Source organism: Lepidochelys kempii, chromosome 8 (genome assembly GCF_965140285.1).
Source record: "Lepidochelys kempii isolate rLepKem1 chromosome 8, rLepKem1.hap1, whole genome shotgun sequence".
Lineage (NCBI taxonomy): Eukaryota > Metazoa > Chordata > Testudines > Cheloniidae > Lepidochelys > Lepidochelys kempii.
Genome location: NC_136387.1, coordinates 99763583 through 99787421, shown reverse-complemented (window position 1 = coordinate 99787421; position 23839 = coordinate 99763583). Strand labels below are relative to the sequence as shown.

The 23839-nt window shown below is 40.8% G+C and overlaps 1 protein-coding gene across 1 annotated transcript in view; it reads right to left on the bottom strand.

The window, feature by feature from the left end:
- Positions 1-23839, bottom strand: part of AGBL4 (AGBL carboxypeptidase 4) — a 1393122-nt gene that overhangs the window by 632362 nt on the left and 736921 nt on the right. The window lies entirely within an intron of this gene.

Genomic DNA, 23839 nt, shown 5'->3' with positions numbered 1-23839 from the left:
CTGAGTTAACAGTAAATATTAGAAAAAGAAACAAGGGTTTTGGAAGAGATATAAACTCTCATGATTTGAGGCATAAGCCAGCCTCTAACTAGTGAGGTTTAGGAAGAATCTATCCCTGGAGGCATATAAACCCATCACTGCTTACGGCACAGTTTCTCTGCCTGCCTCTGAAACAGGTGGTAGCAGCAGTGACAGGATACTAGCCTGGACAGACCACCAGTGTGATCCATTATGGAAATTCCTATGTTCCTATGATATTATCCTTTTCAGCTTCTGCACAGCCTAAATTTCTACTGCATCGGGCTTTCCACCTCCATGGTGGCTAGGCAAGTTTACACTTTCCTTCTCACAAGTGGATTTTATTATTGTCTATTTTTTCCTTGCACTTTCTAACAGTTGTCATTCCTCTAAAACTCTCTATGGCCAACATTTGTGTGTCTAGCTGGCTTCACAGTATACACTGTCTAGTTTAATTTCTCTCTCCTAATCTGCTCAATAACGTCTGTGTTACTTTCATTTATTGTCAGGCCTATTGATCCTTTTCTAATCTAATTCACATCATTACACTCTCTCTATTCTTCTGGTGACAGCTGAAAGTCCTTGAGGAGGAAACTATGTGTCAGTGATCCCTACAGTGGATATTCTTCTCCAGAAAGTCTTACTGATTAAAGACCTTCCCCTTCAGAGTGCCCAAAATTGCAGGCAAAACACTACTGACTGAAGTCAATGAGCACAATTCATCATTGCTGTTCGCCTGTGCAACTTTACTGAACTTCCTTGAGCCGTATGCCCATTTATATCAGTGGACAACTGGATGCATTGGATACTTTGTCTGCACAAGACTCTGGATTCGAGTCCACAGGTGGCATGGGTGTCAGGAAGTAGCATCAGAGCTGTAATCTTCTGTAGCATTCTCTTTATGTTGTGTGTTTATGGCCTACTTATGTGGTTTAACTCTTTTGAATAGTGTAAAAGCTTTTGATGGGTACAGTTTCACTTGTATTCCTAGTACTGACAACTCTGAATATACATTCCCATGTATGGCACAAGGAATATGACTTATTTTGGTCACTTCATTATAAACACCAAGGTTCAGATTGTGCTTCGTCCTTAAACTGATGTGCCAGGATAGTGGTGGGAGTCGGGAAGGAACCTTTCCCTGACTTATGTGACCTCCCTAAGTCCCAGGCATAGTTGTACACTGCTCTCCAGGGACTACAGTGTCTGCATTCCCCATATCTTTTGTGGGCATAAAGGAAGCATCATAGTAAAGCTACTATATCTGAAGGTGTGTAGCAATGGGTTCACTCCTCCCATGGAAGGCTGTGTCTAAATGGCACAATCGGTTCCTAAGTGTATATGAAGAAAATACTCTGATTGTGAGTTATATTAGATATACATTATGGGCCTAAAGCTGTATTTCTATGAAGCTACGATTTGCCAATAGCAAATTGTTTTAGCAGCCAAATGGCCAACAGCATAGCTTATTCTTGTTTAATGTAATTTGAACTCAAAATGTACAATAAATAGCCAAGTTAGAAAAGGAATGGTCAGCCATATACAAAAATGACTGGAAAAGGGCAAATGTAGTGCCCACCTATAAAGAGGGAAATAAGGACAACCCAGGGAATTAAAGACCAGTCAGCTTAACTTCTGTACCCGGACAGATAATGGAGCAAATAATTAAGCAATCAATTTGCAAACATCTAGAAGATAATAAGGTGATAAGTAACAGTCAACATGGATTTGTCATAAACAAATCGTGTCAGACTAACCTGATAGCTTTCTTTGACAGGGTAACAAGCCTTGTGGATGGGGGGAAGTGGTAGATGTGGTATATCTTGATTTTAGTAAAGCTTTTGATACTGTCCTGTATGAACTTCTCATAAATAAACTAGGGAAATGCAACCTAGATGGAGCTACTACAAGGTGAGTGCAAAACTGGTTGGAAAATCATTCCCAGAGAGTAGTTATCAGTGGTTCACAGTCATGCTGGAAGGGCATAATGAATGGGGTCCCACAGGGATCGGTTCTGGGTCCGGTTCTGTTCAATATCTTCATCAATGATTTAGATAATGGCATAGAGAGTGCACTTATAAAGTTTTGTGGATGATACCAAGCTGGGAGGGGTTGCACGTGCACTGGAGGAGAGGATTAATATTCAAAATGATCTGGACAAATTGGAGAAATGATCTGAAGTAAATAGGATGAAATTTGATAAGGACAAATGGAAAGTAATCCACTTAGGAAGGAACAATCAGTTGCACACATACAAAATGGGAAATGACTGCCTAGGAAGGAGTACTATGGAAAGGGATCTGGGGGTCATAGTGGACCACAAGCTAAACATGAGTCAACAGTGTAACACTGTTGCAAAAAAAGCGAACATCTTTCTGGGATGTATTAGCAGGAGTGTTGTAAGCAAGACACAAGAAGTAATTCTTCCGCTCTACTCCGCTCTGATTAGGCCTCAACTGGAGTATTGTTTCCAGTTCTGGGTGTCACATTTCAGGAAGGATGTAGACAAATTGGAGGGAGTCCAGAGAAGAGCAACAAACATTATTAAAGGTGTAGAAAACATGACCTATGAGGGAAGATTGAAAAAATTGGGTTTGTTTAGTCTGAAAAGAGAAGACTGAGTGGGGACATGATAACAGTTTTCAAGTATGTAAAAGGTTGTTACAAGGAGGAGGAAGAAAAATTTGTTTTTCTTAACCTCTGAGGATAGGACAAGAAGCAATGGGCTTAAATTGCAGCAAGGGCGTTTTAGGTTGGACATTAGGAAAAACTTCCTAACTGCCAGGGTGGTTAAGCACTGGAATAAATTGCCTAGGGAGGTTGTGGAATCTTCATCATTGGAGATTTTTAAGAGCAGGTTGGACAAACACCTCTCAGGAATGGTCTAGATAATTAGTCCTGCCACGAGTGCAGGGGACTGGACTCTCAAGGTCCCTTCCAGTTCTATGATTCTGTGACCATCTGTAAAAACAGCCATATTGGAAAAAAGTTGGCAATAGAAGAAGGTCAGGTTATACAAAGTATAATGAAGGCAAACTGCAGAGCACGTAAGTGTTTGTATAGCATCTAGTACAATTTGGGCCTTGCTTCTTATTTGAGCCCCTTGGCAACACAGGCAAATAATAAAATACACAAAAGAATAACAATTTGTTATTGCAAGAAAACAGTATCTTATGAGGTAGGTTCAATAAAGTGGAAAATAATCACAGGCCAGATCCTCATTTGTTATCCTCCATCTGAACATTGGCTGAGGACTGGTCCAGAATGCAACAAAATTAAGCCCTGATCTTGCAAACATTTGTGCATGTGCTTACTTTTAAGCATGAGTAGTCCCACTGACTTCCAGTGAACCAGTGGGATAATGCACTGACATTTCACTTCTAGCAACTAACTGCTCCAAAAGATTTGAGATTCAGCAGCCAGGCTCTTGGCTAAGGACTACATGCCGCAGCACTACATAGGCTGCCTGTGCTGGTATAAGATGACAGGTTTCAGAGTAACAGCCGTGTTAGTCTGTATTCGCAAAAAGAAAAGGAGGACTTGTGGCACCTTAGAGACTAACCAATTTATTTGAGCATAAGCTGAATGCATCCGATGAAGTGAGCTGTAGCTCACGAAAGCTTATGCTCAAATAAATTGGTTAGTCTCTAAGGTGCCACAAGTCCTCCTTTTCTTTGTGCTGGTATAGGGACTCTGAATGGGCTCCCTCTGCCCTCTCCTCTCAGGGCCTCTAGCTGGGATACCTAGAATTTGCTCTAAAGTGTAAGTTTTCATATATATCTAGTCTTCATATATATCTCCAAGGAAAGGAGACAAAATGTGTTCCTAAACTGTGCTTGTAGAACATACAGAAAATCATCCCCTGCAGCTGTAAGCGTGGCCCCAAACTTTTGCTGCATTTCCAGATTTCAGAGGCCAGGCCCTCTGCAACTCCACCCTCCCATGGTCCAGCTTGATGTTATCAAACTAGTAACCCAAAAGAAAAAGTTAATATTTTTAATGTTTAATATTTTAAATTCATTATTTAATATATAAGTAATTCTAAAAGCAACTGAATTAACAAGGGATTTTCCAAATTTCTCAAACAATAATTCAATAATCACAACAGAATCATCGCAGCTGTGGGGCCAGACTCACTCCCCTCTAGCGCTGGGATGTGCAAATGCACCACCCAGGGCCCAGGTACTGGAGGAATTCCCTTCCCCACACACCTGCTGCCAGTAGTTCCACTCATGGAGGGCATCTGTTAGAGTCTTTATCAGCCTGATAAGAGTTCCTCAGAGGTGGTACTGAGTCAGCACATCCTTCACTGCTCTAATCTTGCCCATCCTGAAAGAACACAAACCGCTATTTTGACCATGCTGGTTCCCCACAGGCCCCAGGGCCAAGGGGAGATTGTGGCCAATTTGAACCACAGCAGCTTCCCATATTGTGGATTTTTCTACCTTTGGTGCTGTTCAGAGGCACAGACCCTGCAGGGCATCTGGCCCTGAATTCTATCAATTAATCACATTAACTTGCATAACATTAACATAAATCATTAATAAATGCAATAAACATTGATAAAGAGTAATACATCATATTTAAACACATGGAAGGCAAATCGTTAATAAATTAAGCATTAATTCATTTAATGAACGTTAATCTATGAGGCATCAAGAATAAATTCTACTTCAGAGAATGAGTTGAAAAGACCTGGTTTGTGAGCCAGTCTAATCCCTTGAAAAGTACAGAATGGTCCCTGCTTCACAGACATTTATGACTATATCTAGCCATTTGGATATATCCAGCTATAGAGCTTCCATTACTAAACTTGGAAGACCATTACTAAGCTTAGAAGACCATTACACTTCTTGGTAATGTAGAGTCTATATCTTCCACCAGGTGGTTTCCTAACATTTCTTCTAGTAGCTCACTTTCTGAGAAATTTCTTTTCTTCCTTCACACTGATGCCCTTTTACATGTTTGCGGTTTCATTTAATTTGCTCCCAAATTAAATTGGGAAATTTCAAAGAAATAATTTTTGTGTAAATTCACAAATTACTTTAAATTTAGATTATCTGCAAGTTGTTCGCAAATTGTCCAACCTCCTATACAAAGATGTGAAACGTACTGTGCAAGCTTTGACTCTCTTATCTTCAAATTAGAAAAAAGAAGCCAGATGCAAAGATGTCCCATGGGACAAACTGTATTGCTTCTTTAGCAATTGAGAATTTTCTTTATATATAGAAATGAACCTAACTGTACCCAATTCCAAATGGATCTAGATTTCATTGGCCAGAACCTTAGTGGCTCCAAGCTTACACTTAGCACAGCTGAAGAGAGTGAATAAGAAAGGTAATTCAAAGCCACCTTTTCACTCCTGCCATCCTGGGCCAGCCATGAGCCAAAAGGCCCCCATGACTCTTCCCCCTTCTAGCTCAGAACACCATCTTCCTGTCCCTGACATCCAACGTGACCACTAAGCAGGAGATGCTGGTGACATAGAGGCAAATACACTAGCTCTGCACCATCTGAGATTCCCTAGCTTTGTTTGTGATGCTTACTGGCCTGCAGGAGACATCTCTGGGTGGAGCAGGGGTCTAGAATGAAGCCACTCCTCTGATCGCCATCTAACGCTCAGAGTCCAGGGCTAAGGGCAGCACAAGCTTTAAAAACAGTACAGTAGGTGGCACTGCTGAGTTTGAGTTCCCTACTGACCCCTGTTGCCTGCCTGAGCATTCTGAAGACACAATGCCTCCCTCCAGCAAGGCTCAGGCACAACAACCACTCGCTCCCATCCCCATACTCCACTGGCTCTCAAAGCAACAATTAAGGGAGTTTCATCTACCAAACTATATTTCACCTTGCTCAGGCTCTCCTACTGACCTCTTCCATCTGATTTTTATTTGACCTGAATGGGAGTCTCTCTTGATTATCTTCAATTTACTATACATTTGAGAAAGTGCAAACTGAAATCAAGTGCATTCTTTCATTATTTCAGAGGCTTTGCAGAACCATGCGGCTATTTTTGTACCATCCTTGAACTTTTTGCAAAGAAAGGGCTTGATTTGACCAACAGAGTGCGTGCTCAACTTGGCACATGTGAATCGTCCCATTTAAACTGCCAGCATGTCTATTCACCTGCATGAAGTTGAGCATGTGCTTAAGTGTTTGCAGGATTGGGGCCTAAAATTTCAATATTCTTTTCTTAGTCTAATGAGTGGCCAAGTTAGTGCGTTTGTAAATTGTTGCAGGGTAGTATCTCATAAAGCCAAAAGTTTTAACCAGTCAAAAAGACCAAAATTCAGGATAGACAGTCCAAGCAGAACAAGAGGTACTGTTCAGATGGCACACAAGATACTCATAGAAACCATCACAAACCTCATCATCTTCTGCTCAGTGTGCAACATGCACTTCTTCAAGCTGCCTTCTCTAACATCTACACATAAAACAAAACCCTACATAACTAAAACACTCCACTACACACCTAATTCTTGCACAGGGGAGAGGATAAGCAAGAGCGAGCAAAACACACATGGCAAATGATAATCGTGTCGCTAAATGCAGGGCACTCAGCTATTAAGGGTGGTATAAGAACCTACAAAGAACAGAATGGACAGACTGAGTTATATTTAATACAAGTCTCAGAGCAGCATCTCTGTTACATTTGTATACCGTACTTTGTAAAGCCAACTTTTAGATGCTACAAAACTGTTACATGTACCGAGAAGGTGGAAAGATAAAGATATTAGGTATGTTATATATTTAATTGATATGACACTGAAGGAAGACCAGTATCGATGGTCATGGAGCCTTCTCCTGAGCTACTTTTGTTCCCCCAGAAACAGGGATACAAAATCGTACACTGTCAACTAGAAGAAGAGTTGAGGTAGCAGTGTTTGTATATTGATGCCACCAAACATAGAACCCAGCACTGTACTAAGAGGGTGGAAATGTCATAAATACAACTGGTCAGAAAATGAAAACAAAAAAACCCCAAACACCCCTCCCCCAAAAGCCAAACAACAGTGGAACGTGACATTTTGAAGTTGTTTCCATTTCACATGGTGCGAAGCGGACCCACTTGGAGGATTTTTAGATTTTTTAGTGAAATTTGTTTCATCAAAATGCGTATTGAAATTGTTATTGACATTTTCTTGTTTACCAGGGAACTCTTTTCTGTGAACCACAACAACAAACTTATAACCACTTTTATAATATTTTGATAATGTTTTAAATTTAAATATTAAAAAAGAAATTAAACAAATTGTTAAAAAATAATTTTAAAGACAATTTTTTATTAAAAATACTTTTATTCAAAAAAATGCCACCCAGCTCTAGTTATGAAGTTTACCTATAAGAACTGCTGGGAGCTTGTAGGGTAACTTGCAAAAGCTGTTGGACAGTCCAGCTGAAAGAGGGTTCAGGGAACATCAATGTTTTGAAGAGGTCGTAAATAAAGGAGAGCCATGCCCAAAGATGAAGACTACCAGGAAAAAACATAACACTGACTATTTCCATCTTATTGCAATAAAGTTCTGTCTAGTTTCACAAGTGAGGTTTTCTTGCTTGTATATTCCTTCTCTTCAAAGTGCAGAATTTGGAGTTAAAGAGTGATCAAAAAGTGTACTAATTCAAATCCTTTTAAACTGGATAAACTGACCATTTTAGGGTGTGTTTTTCTTTTTTTAAAAATCACATTATGATTCCATTCCGAAACCACAGGCTTTTGTTCATACAATGAAGTAAGAGCTCACACTTTCTGCTTCCTTTATTATTAGCTGCTAATATTTCATTGTATCATGATAAAATGAACCAGTCATCTTGTTGACACTTGGCTGGGATCTTAGTAAATTGCATCTGCTGTAGCCTACTACCTGGAATCAATTATTGATAATATAGGTGTGTGGGAACATTTATAAAGTGGTTTGGATATGTTATCACTCATATTAAGAGCTATAATGAGCATCTGAAACCATTTTAACAGTGACTTCTGTAGATATTTGATCTTTGCAATACTTGGTAATTCAATTCTGGTTTAGAATCAAAACCAAGCCCAAATGATAAAAGACAGTACTGAGCCATTAAACTACTTTAGTAATCTTTCCATTTCAATTTAATATCTGGCACCTGAGTATTTTTTTCACTAAAGTGTTGGTGTTAGATTCACTTTTCTTATTTTCTAGAACCTTTGCCAAACAATTAACTGGAACAATTTTTTCCTGGAAAGTATTTGCCTCAAGAACACAGGAATTAGGCATCTATATATTTATTAACAGGCTCCTCCTTCCTTCTTGGGATCCTGCCATGTTCCAAATCTATAAAAAAAATGGAAATTTTATTGCAAACTGAAGATAAATGGAAAGAGCCTCTACGTTTTCTGCAGACATCTCAATGGCATTTAGCCATATCAGGGGTCCTAAAGGGACTAATAATAAATGCAGATGAGAAAAGCAAAATTGTGGTGTGCTGCCAACATTGTTATTAAGGCCCCCTACAAGATCTGTGCTAATGCACAGCTTTCTGCCGTGACTGATTGAAAAGCTGATTTAAAGAGCTGCACAAAAAAAAGCCATTTGCAGGGCACACAAGAACTTTTATTGGTCCTACAAAACTTAAGAACCAGGCTACATGTTCTCAAGTGCCATCTCCCAGCACCTTTTCTATTAACTATTTACATATATATAGACAGAGCACCCTCAATAACATGGGGCATCTGAGTTTTCATTGACAAACTAGCAATAAAAACAACAGTTATAACACAGATCTCTCTAAGCACGAGAGAGAACCATACAGCAGGCAAAGAAATGTGAACAAGTTCTCAATATCTGTGGCTATGGTCCTGCACCTTACAACATGCAGGCTGGGTGCTGTGCCAAGCAGAGCCATGGCAGACCATCCATATACATCCTGATCAGATGCAGCAGCGGGGTTTGTAGTACTAAGGGACTAAATGACATATTAATCAACTTCATAGAGTACCTCAACAATGGAAAGCGCACGAGCGAGTGCAGAGAAAAAATACAAAGGGAACTGGGACCTGATCCAATTGCCACTTTTTGAAGGAAAGAGGAGACTTTCCATTCACTGTAATGGGAGCTACAGCAGGCCCTTAGAGAGGTTTATACTCACAGAAGTTAGCAAGAGAAAATGTTCCATATGTCGTATCATCCAGCCTTTCTCCTGCCAATGTAGGAGTGTTCCTTACAGCGCATTTTCTAGTGTTATGTTCAGTGTCATTTTAAATTTATGGGGGGAGGGATAGCTCAGTGGTTTGAGCATTGGCCTGCTAAACCCAGGGTTGTGAGTTCAATCCTTGAGGGAGCCATTTAGGGATCTGGGGCAAAAATTGGGGATTGGTCCTGCTTTGAGCAAGGGGGTTGGACTAGATGACCTCCTGAGGTCCCTTCCAACTCTGATATTCTATGATTCTATGAAATATCTCAAGTGACGGGGCTTCTAAACTCCCCCTAAGAGATCAAGCATCTCAGAGAGGTGATGAAGAAAAAGCAGAAAGCCTACAAGGAGTGGAAGATGGAAGGGATCAGCAAGGAAAGCTACCTTATCGAGGTCAGAACATGTAGGGATAAAGTGAGAAAGGCCAAAAGCCATGTAGAGTTGGACCTTGCAAAGGGAATTAAAACCAATAGTAAAAGGTTTTATAGCCATATAAATAAGAAGAAAACAAAGAAAGAAGAAGTGGAACCGCTAAACACTGAGGATGGAGTGGAGGTCAAGGATAATCTAGGCATGGCCCAATATCTAAACAAATACTTTGCCTCAGTCTTTAATGAGGCTAATGAGGAGCTTAGGGACAATGGTAGGATGACAGATGGGAATGAGGATATGGAGGTAGATTTTACCACATCTGAGGTAGAAGCCAAACTCGAACAGTTTAATGGGACTAAATCGGGGGGCCCAGATAATCTTCATCCGAGAATATTAAAGGAACTGGCACATGAAATTGCAAGCCCATTAGCAAGAATTTTTAATGAATCTGTAAACTCAGGGGTTGTACCGTAAGACTGGAGAATTGATAACATAGTTCCTATTTTTAAGAAAGGAAAAAAATGTGATCCGGGTAACTACAGGCCTGTTAGTTTGACATCTGTAGTATGCAAGGTCTTGGAAAAAATTTTGAAGGAGAAAGTAGTTAAGGACATTGAGGTCAATGGTGATTGTGACAAAATACAACATGATTTTACAAAGGTATATTGTGCCAAACCAACCTGATCTCCTTCTTTGCGAAAGTAAGATTTTTTAGACAAAGGAAATGCAGTGGATCTAATTTACCTCGATTAAGTAAGGCATTTGATATGGTTCCACCTGGGGAATTATTAGCTAAATTGGAAAAGATAGGGATCACTATGAAAATTGAAAGGTGGATAAGGAACTGGTTAAAGGGGAGACTACAATGGGTCATACTGAAAGGTGAACTGTCAGGCCAGAAGGAGGTTACTAGTGGAGTTCCTCAGGGATTGGTTTTGGGACCAATCTTATTTAATCTTTTTATTAGTGACCTTGGCACAAAAAGTGGGAGTGTGCTAATAAAGTTTGCGGATGATACAAAGCTGGGAGGTATTGCCAATTTAGAGAAGGAGAGGGATACCCTACAGGAGGATCTGGATGACCTTGTAATCTGGAGTAATAGTAATAGGGTGAAATTTAATAGTGAAAAGAGCAAGGTCATGCATTTAGGGATTAATAACAAGAATTTTTGTTCTAAGCTGAGGATGCATCACTTGGAAGTAACAGAGGAGGAGAAGTACCTCAGAGTATTGATTGATCACAGGATGGCTATGAGTCGCCAATGTGATATGGCCGTGAAAAAAGCTAATGCGGTCTTGGGATGCATCAGACGAGGTATTTCTAGTAGAGATAAGGAGGCGTTAGTACCGTTATACAAGGCACTCGTGAGACCTCATCTGGAATACTGTGTGCAGTTCTGGTCTCCCATGTTCCAACTGGAACAGGTACAGAGAAGGGCTACTAGGATGATCCGAGGAATGGAAAACCTGTCTTATGAAAGGAGACTCAAAGAGCTTGGCTTGTTTAGCCTAACCAAAAGAAGGCTTAGGGGAGATATGATTGCTCTCTATAAATGTATCAGAGGGATAAATACCATGAAGGGAGAGGAATTATTTAAGCTCAGTACCAATGTGGACACAAGAACAAATGGATATAAACTGGCCATCAGGAAGTTTAGACTTGAAATTAGACAAAGGTTTCTAACCATCAGAGGAGTGAAGTTGTGGAACAGCCTTCCAAGGGGAGCAGTGGGGCAAAAGACATATCTGGCTTCAAGACTAAGCTTGATAAGTTTATGGAGGGGATGGTATGATGGGATAGCCTAATTTTGGCAATTAATTGCTCTTTGAGTATTAGCAGTAAATATGCCCAATGGCCTGTGATGGGTTGTTAGATGGGGTGGGATCTGAGTTACTACAGAGAGTTCTTTCCTGGGTGTCTGGCCAGTGAGTCTTGCCCACATGCTCAGGGTTTAGCTGATCACCATATTTGGGGTCAGGAAGGAATTTTCCTCCAGGGCAGATTGGCAGAGGCCCTGGGATTTTTCGCCTTCCTCTGCAGCGTGGGGCACGGGTCACTTGCTGGAGGATTCTCTGCATCTTGAAGTCTTTAAACCATGATTTGAGGACTTCAGTAGCTCAGACATAGGTCAGGGGTTTGTTACAGGAGTGGGTGGGTGAGATTCTGTGGCCTGTGTTGTGCAAGAGGTCAGACTAGACTATCATAATGGTCCCTTCTGACCTTAAAGTCTATGATTCTATGATTCCACAGCTTAATACATCTCACTGTCAGGAAGATTTTCCTGGTGTTCAATTAACATTTTCCCCTACTTTTCGTTCAGCTCATTACTCCCAGTTCTAGCCCTGTGTACCACCCAAAATACAGTTAGTTTTTAGCTAAATAAGCCTTCCCTCTCATTGGTGTTTACATCCTTCAAAAGTGCACAACTATTAATATGCATCCCCAATCTCCAGTCATCTCTCAGCCAGTCTATAAATATATAGATTTTTTAATCTTTCATTGGAGGCCAATCTGTCCCCGCCCCTGATTTTTTGTTGCTCTGTCTTGAACTCCTGCCCATATATCAGATAAGAAATGGTTTAAATGTGTTACTAACGAGCATTAACATTCACTATACTTGTTTGCTTTAAAAGTGCTCACACCCAGGCAAGTCCTTAAAGATTCACTGATGCCTCTTGAAGAATTAATCAGAAGTGTTCTCTTACCATAATTCTGTTTATATACATTATAAATATGTTCCACGGGTCACTTCGCCAACATGTATTATTAATTACCATTTGTACTATAATCATGCCCAGAAACAGAGTAATTTACTAGATGAGGCAGACAGGCAGGGATTCCTTAGTCCTAGTCCCAGCTCTGCCACTGATTTGTATAGCCTTGGGCAAGTCACCTAATTTTTTCTATGCTCAATTTCTCCATCAGATCACAATTGTATAACCCCACTGACATGTTGTAAAGATTTCTTCATATTAGATGAAACATTCTATATAACAGTGGTTCTCAAAGCCAGTCTGCCACTTGTTCAGGGAAAGCTCCTGGCAGGCTGGATCGGTTTGTTTACCTGCCGCGTCCGCAGGTTCAGCCGATCGCAGCTCCCACTGGCCACGGTTCACCGCTCCAGGCCAATGGAGGCTGCGGGAAGTGGTGCGGGCCAAGGGACGTGCTGGCCACACTTCCTGCATCCCCCATTGGCCTGGAGCGGCGAACCGCGGCCAATGGGAGCCATGATCGGCCAAACCTGCAGACGCGGCAGGTAAACAACCGGTCCGGCCCGCCACGGGCTTTCCCTGAACAAGCGGCGGACTGGCTTTGAGAACCATTGCTATATAAGGTAGGTGCCTACTATTAAGCAAGCATGTATGTCAATAAAAACTTGTTTCCTAAAAGTTCACCTACTCCTGCAGGATATTCCACACCAAAGTCATAACGGGGGTATGCAAACCTGCTTACTTCACTGAACCCAAGCTGGCAGACTCAACTCACTAGGGTTCACAATTCCATATGGTCTATCTGGTACATACCAGCATGAAAATCTGGAACAAACCTACGCAAAACTGTCTAAACCTGCCATCCATCCAGAATGCTCTTACATAGGTGGGCGCTTGACAGCAGCCTACCTGGTGCCCCACGAAAGATTGATGAATAAGTACTGGACCATCCAGAAGTAGGCTACAGATCTAAAAGGAGTAGGGGGGTGGGCTACGTAGGCCCCCAACAGGTCAACACTTATGTACACACTTAAATTAAGCATGAGTAGTCCCACTGAAGTCAGTGGAGTTTCTCATGTGTTTATAATAAAGCAACTGCTTGAACTTTTGTGATGGGAGCCTTGGTCTTCTTAGATTTTCTTAAAAAAATTTAAGAGTTTTGTTTTGGTAACCAAACCATGCAGGTTTTCACGGTTTGGGGGTTTATTATGTGAATTACATAGCCATGGTCATAATCCTTTGTTTATAACATCAGTTACTCTAATGTCTATAGAGATTATTGTAATGTCACAAACAGAGGATTTTGTCTTCAAGTGAGAAATAAGCAGCAGGAGCTAATAAATGCTCTCTCTGAATTTTATTTATTTTGAAGAAACAGGAAACAGGAAAAAAACAATAAAAACCACAAAAAGTGCTATTAACAAAGAGAAAAGAATCTATACACGATGGGGATCATTTCTTGGTTATTTCAAAGCCGTTCCTTAATTGGGAGTCTGTCCAACAGTAACTATTACTAAATAAAAGGAAAAGCATTGAGACAGGAAAAAGTATAGATTAGCAAAAGTAATTATGAATACTGAGAGTCCACCATTTGTCGGGGGAGGTCGTCAATGCTATTCAATGAATGTTTAATTAGAAACAAGCATATCTACTTATAAGAGTAATAGGATATTGACCAGCCAGCAGTTGTTTTTATAAGTCGTTATAGATAAAAAGAAAAAGAAAAAGAAAAGGGCTTTTTCTTTTCTTTTTTAATATATACAATTTTAAAACTCAAGAAGCAAATATGTACGGGTTAAGACAGTGTTTTGTACTTCCTCTAGGCACAGAACTCACAGCAGGAAAGCAATGGTGGCTCAGATTGGACAGAACTACCTGATTACTAGATGTTTTTTCCATGCTTGTCATTTCAGCTGCGATCTTTATTTGTCATGCCTCTGGCTGTTCAATACACAACACATGGGCCTCTTTCACCTCCACTTAGGTCCTAAATTATTAATTGTACTTTCTATAGCTACAGTTTCTTGTTCCAAAGAGATATAAGTTTGTAAATCCTGTCTGATATATTTAGTGCCTTCAGATAATGTGTCCAGATCCAGCTTTTGGTTTGGGATCCAATCAGAAAACCTGAAAAAGGCCAATTTCAGCTTCTGGGGTAGCCCCTTCTTCCCTCCCCTGACCACTGTGATCTTTTGGCAGGAGAACCCACAGGGAACCTCTCCCAGACTCTTCTCCTACCACCACATATAAGGACACAGGGCTGCCAGATCTGGGTCATGCTCCCCATCTTCAGTCTAACTGAGGTTTGCCAGTGGGTGGTAAATAAGCCAACCACTACACAGGTCTGAAGCAGTAGAGAATAGCCCAGCCTTTTCCCTGCTGCTCACATCATTCTCTGCTGTGACAACTCCAGGAAGCTACCGCACACTTGCAGTGAGTTGTTATTGTGAGGTTTCTAGCAGTGCTGGTCGAAATGTTAAACTTGACAAAAAATTCCACAAAAAATATTCTTTCTTTCTTTTTTAAATGACATTTTTCATGAAAGGTGTGTCTTTCAAAATTTCCTGATCCCCCTTCTCCCCATTTTTGTTTAAAAATCAGAAAAGGACCACCAACAATATCAATAAAAATAATTTATTTAGACAACGTTAATGGAAAATACTATTTTATGACCAGCTCCAATTTCCACCATTTTGGATCAGTTTCTGGATGCAATTTCTTATCAGGACCACTGAAAATCAAAGCCCTGAATTATAATTTTGATAACATTCAGTTCTTGACACACCTGGGTCCAACCAATGAAACAGACCTAGCCAGGTAATGGTTAGAACACACACCTGAACTCTTAAGAAACACAGCTCCTGTTTTTACATATGAAACAGTATAGCAATAAAAATAATAGAATGAAAAATACTGATAAAATATACAGCAATATTCAAGAGTAAAAATGTGGACAAAAAACAGGGCTGGATGCTGTAGCTCCACCCACAATTCAAACCTCTGCCCATAAACCCTGAGTAGTTGGATATTTCTGCTAGATTGTTCAGCTGAGAAAAGTTAGCAACGTAAATGTTGTAAACTGGTGATGATGAATGATCTAAATAGCCTATTATATCTCTAATGTCTATTTTTCTTCCATAATTCATTATAATTGTCATCATTAGGATCCAGAATCAACACTGAGATTAATGGGGCAGTTCATACTACCCATATTTATAAATCCAGTGTGTTTAACGATTCAGAAAGATAACACTTAATGTGTTCTTTTTCAGCAGGTTATCCTTGTAACAGTAAAGACTGGAATTTTTGTCTTTTTGTTTTTAAATGAAAGCTTAAATTCTGCAGAAACCAAAGCATCACCATATAAACGTTTGTAAGACAAACCAGAGATGTCCCAACCCATGTAAATATCAACCAAACAAGCCCCAAGACACCTGTGTTAAGCATGTAGCATTACGTATATTTCAGATGGGGAAACTTACCTTTCTAATGTGCAAGTCAGCGCTGAGACTGGGAATAGAACTCTGATCTCCAGCCTCCCAATCAGACACTCTAAAAGCACCTGACCAAACCATACCTTCTGTATTTTCCCTAAATTCTCAAGGCCTTTCACTCCAGTCAGATTACCTGAAGAAGGGAAACATTCCTCCATACCAAACTTCTTCGAAGTACTACTCATTGTATTCATATACAAGTTTCCTATCTACTCAAATTATTGGATAGTGAATCAATAGACTGGACGGCAATTGCGCCCAACAGACTGTTGAAAGAAAGAAAAGAAAGAAAATATTCCTTTCTTGGCAGCAAGGGGGCAGCCAATTCAATCTCTCCGAGCCCTGCTGTAAAAGGTAACAATGCATCCAGTTAATTGGGATACCTCTAGGGGGAGACTGTTATTCAGTGTTCCCACATTTTAAATTGGGAAAATAATTTATCTAAGAATCTTTCCCTCTATAATTTTGTCACTATATTTATTCACTGTGTGTAAAGCTCCTGATTTACTGTATATAAGCCAAGACAATGTGATCAAAATAATAGTGAAAAGTTAAATTAGAATCCGGTATGCCTGGGCAAATATACAAACGTATCTTCCACTACTATGCTTTCATCTAATTTCAAGCTTCATGTTTTGTTCTGCTTTCCTTTTACAGTTCATGGAAGTAGGTTAGTCTTCCTGCTACTCAAGGAAAGTGAATTTTTGAAAACCAAGGCTGCTGTTTGTTAAATTCATTTTAGAAATAATTTTGAATGGTTCCAAATGTCACCCTTGCAAAAAGCTACATACTTAATTACCATGAGTACAAGCGTGGTCTGAGAAATCATATGAAAATATCGAGTCTGGGTTATCCCAGATGTAAAAGAGATGAACAACCAATCTTATTTCTCTTAATAGCACCTAATTCCTTTGATTTAAATTATTTTGAAGCAATTAATTGGTAATTTTCTATTTCCTAAACCCAAATTATTAATTTTAAAAGTCACTGTATTAGAGCTTTACAGAATCATAGCAACATTTGGTATCTGCTCCTGCTCCCATTGAAATCAATGCAAAACTCCCAATGACATTAGTAGTGCAGGATCAGATATTTAGGCCTTGTCTACATGACCATTTAGTTTTCGGCAAGCTGGCCCATGAATCTACCACACACTACCCTGCAATGGACTAACTGTCCATGTGGGCCCCGCCAGCACACATTAACTTTTGCTTAATTCCCTTTGATCTAGTAATCTTTGAAATGGGACTAGATCAAAGAACATTAACAAATTGTTAATGCGTTTCAACAGGGTCCACATGGACAGTTATTCTGGACAGGCTAGTGTGGGGTAGATTCAAACACCAGTTTGCTGCAAAATAATTACACAAGTTGTATAGACAAACCCTTACTGCTTACTACTTATTGATTGATCAGTTAATCTTAACAACTCCCTGCGAGGTTGTTCTGTGTTTGTGCGACACCTAGCACATTGGGGGTTCTGGTTCATGGATGGGGATTCTACGCATGACTTCAATAGAGATGATAAATGAAAATACTGTAACAATATGAGACAGGCAATGTTATCCTCATGTTACAGATGCAGGAACAGACACAGATGCTAAGCGACTTGCCTGTAGCCACCCAGAAAGTCCACAGCAGAGCCAGGATTACAACTCAGGAGCTGCTGGTTCTCTGTTTAATCCAACAGTCAGTGCTGTTGCTCGTAATAAAAAGCTCTCTGAAAATCTAAGGAAACACTGACAGTGATGTTACCTGCTGCCTTGTTAGCAAAAAATATCGGCAGCATGTTTTGTTCCAGCAGTTAAAGATGAATGTTTAGGATGAACACTCGTCTGGCTGCTTAGGAGGAGAAAAATACAATTATTAGTTTGTAAATAAAGATACAACCTCTCATCGGTCAGGCCGTAGAATATCTTCTCTCTCCAGAATGGACCCATAATATGCAACAGCCTTTGGAATTGTATTTCAATAACTATATAAATGTCAAAAGGACAAGACATTTTTTAGAGTGCTGTCAATAACAGAATCAGCTCTCTTCCCCCCCGCCCAGCAAGCTCAACATTGGTATTGTTGCCGTACATTCAGGCTGGCTCAGTGGTTTTTAAATATGCCAATCTCTCATCTCCAATATCATGCTAACAGCAAAATAACTCTTCATATAGCTTGAGAAACAATTCTGAACCAAAGTCAATCCTCTGACGTGCACAGAGGGCTCGCACTGAATGCGCCGCTAGCATAACATATGACTATCCAAGGGAAAAACGTGGCCATATTCATTAGGCAATAGCCCAGTTTCTGAAGCCGCTCTATGTGCACCACTTCCTGTATGAACAGGGCCCTTGTCCTTCTTCACGGATCTTTGGCTAGATCACAGGCTCCTGCACAAACTCTTCTGTCTCAGAGATATTTCAAATGGAAAAAGTTTGTGGGGTGGGCTTTATTTGTTTTGTTTTGTGGGGACATGGGGGTGGAGAGAGGGAAAATGGCAGCTGGTCTTCAAGTTTAAAACTCTACAATACTATTGCTATGATTATTTATAGTGCAGTTGCCCCTAGCCCGCCTGTAACTGGGGCTCAGTCCTTTAAGGCAGGGTCCCTCTGAGGACTACTTCTCCCATAATTCCCTTGTGTTAAACAGCCAGAGCCCAGTAGCAGGCTAGTTGGTGGTGCCTGCTCTCACAGAAGCCAGCACGCTCCACTGCATCATGAAAATCTTTTAGGCGACCAACTGGGAAAAGCTAATCTCCAACTCAGCTAGTATCTCAGGGTGAAGTAAGTTTCATAAAGTATAGCCGACTCATCTAATGTCAAAAAACTAATTTCATTCCCACATCACACGAACAGACCAAGACATGTCAATGATTAATTTTTATTCCTACAACAAGGAAGAAGAGAGTTTCCGACTCAGAACATTACAGATTTACACAACAGCCACAGTCAGTGGACAAGGCAGTACAGACAGCTTCATGAAACAACTCTGCTGGCTCCCTTTCCAGTGCATATTTCCCCTGCAGGTATAATCCCTCAACCTGGAAGGAGAAAGATCCTAGACAGAGGATAATGCCATCTAGAAATATCTTTTAGAGGGAAACTATGTTGGATATTCCCCTTCAGTGCATCCTACTGCTCTTTCAGAGCAATCCTCCTGACCGGGGCTGAGTTTCCTCAATTCCTATAGGCTGCAAAAGACTTGAAGATGGACGGCATCTCACAAAATCAGACCTCACCAGGCCAAAAGCACAGATCTAATTGTGTTTGTGGGACAAATCTCTACTCAGGCTAGTAGTAAATAGGTATACATCCACCTATCGCTAGTAATAGGCTTTCATGTTTTCAGACCAGCCATATATGTGGATATCTTAAAATTAGGCTGCATTTACTCAAGAAATAGTGTCATACTTTGAAAATTCACCTTTAAAAAAACAGTTCTATATTAAACCTTTTCCATTGCTGATTTTATGTTCTTTTTTTACTTGGAGAAAACCATGTGGTCTTCAAATCCTCATTGACTATTAGCATTAATAAATTTATTCTCAGGATACCAGCAGCACCAACGGTTACAGATAGATATTGTGAAAGCATTTTGTTTCCCCAACGAGTGCACATTTTGTGCTTAGTAAAACAGCTCTGGTGTGTCAAGAGTGACTCATGAAGAAATATCAGTCCATCATTTCAAACCAATTTCACAGTTGCAGGAAAGGTGAACAAAGTTTCTATATGTGAATAGGCGAGGAAAATTTATCCTCATTCTGTTCATGAATTCCATTGTGTCAGACAGCTATAGTTGGGGATTTTTTTAAAAGGCCAACACAAATGTAAATGTTTCAATTTATAGAGGTAAAATTAAGTGTCAGACTCCTTTCTGTTCCCACTGAGTTTAAATTGTTCTTTTGGGCACTGAAGAAAGAGACGAATTTTCCTTATGAAATGTGGTTCCAATACAGTCCTGCAGGTTAAGAATTGAGGGTGCTGGCATGACGGGTCAATGCACTAATATAGCAGACCTTTTCATCTGAGAGTCACACGCTTCTCTGAGGCGGAGAAACGTACCTTAATATCTATGTATCTATGTAGTTTGTGCTTCACAGGTTACGGAATAGGTGAGAGTACTCTAAAAAGCAAGTCTCTGCATGCATCCAATATGTATATGTGTTCAGTTAAAAATATCATGAAATGAGAATGGGAACCATTTTGCATTCTAAAATAAATGGATGGTTATGGTGTGGACAATGCACTTGGGCTGGGATTTCCAATAGAACTTAAGGGAGTTGGATGTCCAAATCCCATTGAATTTCAGTCTGGGAGACCAGACAACAGTCTAGACACATTTCCACTGGTGATTTATTGTTGAAGGCTCTGTGAAAGAGGGACTGGTTTCAGAGGGGGGCTTGAATGAAATGGAGAAGGCAGTCTGGCACACAAGGAGGTGGAGGGAGTTTTGTGCATATGGGGAATCGCAGAAGACAGCATGAAGCACAGAATTGGAGCCAGATACAAAAGGTGTGATTAGGAGGGCAGCTTTGCAGGAGCCTACGTAGAAATGAGATAAAGTTGTAGGGAACTTTTCTTTTGTAATTCATAAAGAGATGAGAAGGAAGAACCATGAACTTCCATCCTATGCCCTGGCCTATACAACGAACTATACTCAAATAATGGTAACGTTCTGTTTTAAGCCAGACAAAGCCCATTTTTGTTGGTCCTGGCTTTTTCAGTCAGGGTGTTTGGAATTGGGGAGAGTCTCTAATTTTCTGTATCGGGGAATGTTGCACTGTTGCCATTGTGTTAACTCTGAATTATGCATGAGTTTTTAAATATGGAATTGTTCCCCTGCTTACGATGACAGGCACATTCACATCATATAAAATTGAGATGTGGGGAAATCTAAACAAAGCCAGTAAGTTGTGAACTGAGCCTAAAACATCTGCTGTGGTGCTTAGGAATTGCAGCACATATGGTAAATAGGAGCATCCAATATTTGAAGGCATGCTACCTATGTAGAGACTCCATAAAATGTCAGAATTACCAGTTTTTTGGATGTTTCAGTCTCAGCTCTGAATTTCCTTATTTTAATACATTAAGTTATTTTAGGGATGATCTTCCACTTTTTTTGATTGCTTGTTTATTTTAGGGTATACTGAAAAAGAAGAGAAAGACAGGTGCCACTGACACCCTATGGAGGTCAATAGTACTTAAAACCTGATGAAACAACAAGGAGTCCTTGTGGCACCTTAGAGACTAACACATTTATTTGTCATAAGCTTTCATGGGCTAGAACCCACTTCATCAGATGCATGAAGTGGAAAATACAGGAACAGGTATAAATACATGAAAAGATGTGAGTTGCCTTACCAAGTGTGAGGTCAGTCTAACGAGACAATTTAATTGACAGCAGGATACCAAGGGAGGAAAAATAACTTTTGAAGTGGTAATGAGAGTGGCCCATTTCAGACAGTTGACAAGAAGGTGTGAGTAACAGTAGGGGGGAATTAGTATTGGGGAAATTAGGTTTAGGTTTTGTAATGACCCAACCACTCCCACTCTTTATTCAGGCCTAATCTGATGGTGTCCAGTTTGCAAATTAATTCCAGTTCTGCAGTTTCACATTGGAGTCTGTTTTTGAAGTTTTTTTTGTTGAAGAATTGCCACTTTTAGATCTGTTATTGAGTGACCAGGGAGATTGAAGTGTTCTCCTACTGGTTTTTGAATGTTATGATTCCTGATGTCAGATTTGTGTCCATTTATTCTTTTGCGTAGAGCAGTGATCGGCAACCTTTGGCACGCGGCCTGCCAGGGTAGGCCCCCTAGTGGGCCAGGCCGGTTTGTTTACCTGTCACTTCTGCAGGTTTGGCCGATCGTGGCTCCCACTGGCCGTGGTTTACTGTCCCATGCTAATGTGGGCTGCGGGAAGCGGCAGCCAGCACATCCCTCGGGCCATGTCAAGATGGGTGGATCTTAATAGATTGATGGAGATGCTTCTCTTAAACCTCTTTTGTACAGATACTGGTCTCATGAGGTCAGGTTCTCGTGTGAGTTTAGCCAGTGCTTCCTGGTTTTGGCTGATAAGAAACACCATATTTTCATAATTGCTCATAAACATGCACCCTAGCAGATGATGTAGATGTTACACATAAAAGACAAAATTCTGGGAAGCATACTTAAGACATGGAGAAGCACAGACACTCACAAGTAAATTTGATCAGAGTTGTGAACAGTACTGGTGTCAGAAACCGTGATGGGGATGGTCAGGAATAGTGATTGGAGCTGTTGCAGTTGGGCCTGTCAGTCAGAGCCATGGCAGGAGCCCAGAGCAGAATTGGAACGATGCCGGAGTAAGAGCAAGGTTGGAGCAGTACTAGGAACAGGGATGGAGCAAGAGCAGGGGGGGGGGGCAGGCTAAGGCTGGTGGAGTCTGTTATCATTCTCAGGCAGGGGAGAATTACAAGCCATGAAGTGACATTGAGCAGACTGACCTTCTGTTTCTCCTGTGATGCTTATATACCTGCCTTTAGTCAGCAGACTGGCTCCTGGCTTGTGGATTGGCTTGATCAGGAATGATTCATCAATGCATGTGGCTTAATCAGGCTCTAATTCAGGGATGACTCATCACCTTACATTACATTCCCTTCCTCCCCCTCCCCCAGACCTCCAGCCACTTCCACAGCATCTTTGGACTCAGCTTGTTGGGATGTGACAGATGGGATTCTTGAAGGAGGTCGGGTATATGTATGTTGCAGGCTAGTTCCCACAAATGGTCAGTTGGCCCATACCCTTCTCAGTCCACGACATAGATCAATTGTCCTCAGAGGAGCTTAGGGTCCTAGATTTGTCTCAGCAGGTATTCTTCCTGCCCCTAAACCATGATAGGGGGTGGAGGAGGTTGTGTGCATCCAGGAAAAGAGTTGTCCACATATTTCTTTAACAAGGAAATATGGAATACTGGATGTTTCTTCATGGTATGGGGCAGCTGGAGCTTGAAGACCATTGAGTTATTCTGTTGAATGATCCAGAATGGGCCAAAGTAATGGTGGTTTAAGTTTTCTTGAGGGTTGAGAAGTATCCAAGTGTTGAGTCGAAAGCCATACTCTGCCTCCAACTGCTATGGGAGAATGGTCCTCTCGATGAAGGTCATCATATCATTTGTAGTCCTCCTTGGCTGAGTTTAAGTGTGATTTTAGTTCCTCTTGAATGTTGCGGAGGTGTTGAACCAAATCATAGTCACAGGGACACAGGACGTCAGCCCTACGAAGCCATGATTGGCATAGAAGGGACTTCGGTGGGTTGATCTGTGATCTGAGTTATTATAAGCAAATTGAGTGATAGGTGAAAGTCAGAATCAGTCACCTTGGTGGTAGTTGATGAAGCAGTGGAGATATGGTTTTAGAATTTGGTTTGCCATGCTGATTCTTCATCTACCTGGGGGTGGTATCTCGAGGACATGCATAGAATGACTTCCAGGAGCTTGAACAATTCTCTTTCAAAAGTGGGAGACAAGTTGTGGACCATGATCAGATGTAATGTCAGCTGGTAACCTATGGAGCTTGAAGATGTAATCAAAAAATAATTGCATTGTCGCTTCTGCAGTGGGGATCTTCTGACAAGTGCACCATTTTGGTGAGGAGGTCAATGATGACCAGTATAGCAATGCAGCCCTGAGAAATGGGGAGATCAACTGATGAAATCCATAGAGTTAGAGGTTCAGGATGGGAGTGAGGTTGGAAGTGGGATCACGGCACTTAGAGTTTGGCATGGGAGGTCTTTGTCCGGCCACATGCCTCAAAGGAAGGAATGTAAGATTTGATGGATGAGAATAGTTTAGGCCACCAAAAATGGTAAGAGATAGCTTTCCAGTATCTGAAGTGGCCTGCCAGTGGGGAATCATGGCATAGCTGGAGTATGGCTACATGGGGTGCTCCAGTGGGGACATAAATGTGATCCTTGAACCAGAGTACCTCAGTTTTGACCACGAACTTTGGGTCAGACTTGGCTAACATCCATCTCCCCATAAGTGGATTGTTGGGCAGTGAGGACTTTACAAAGGCCAAAAGCTTGGTGTTGGCCAACACATTTATAAAATAGCAAGGCT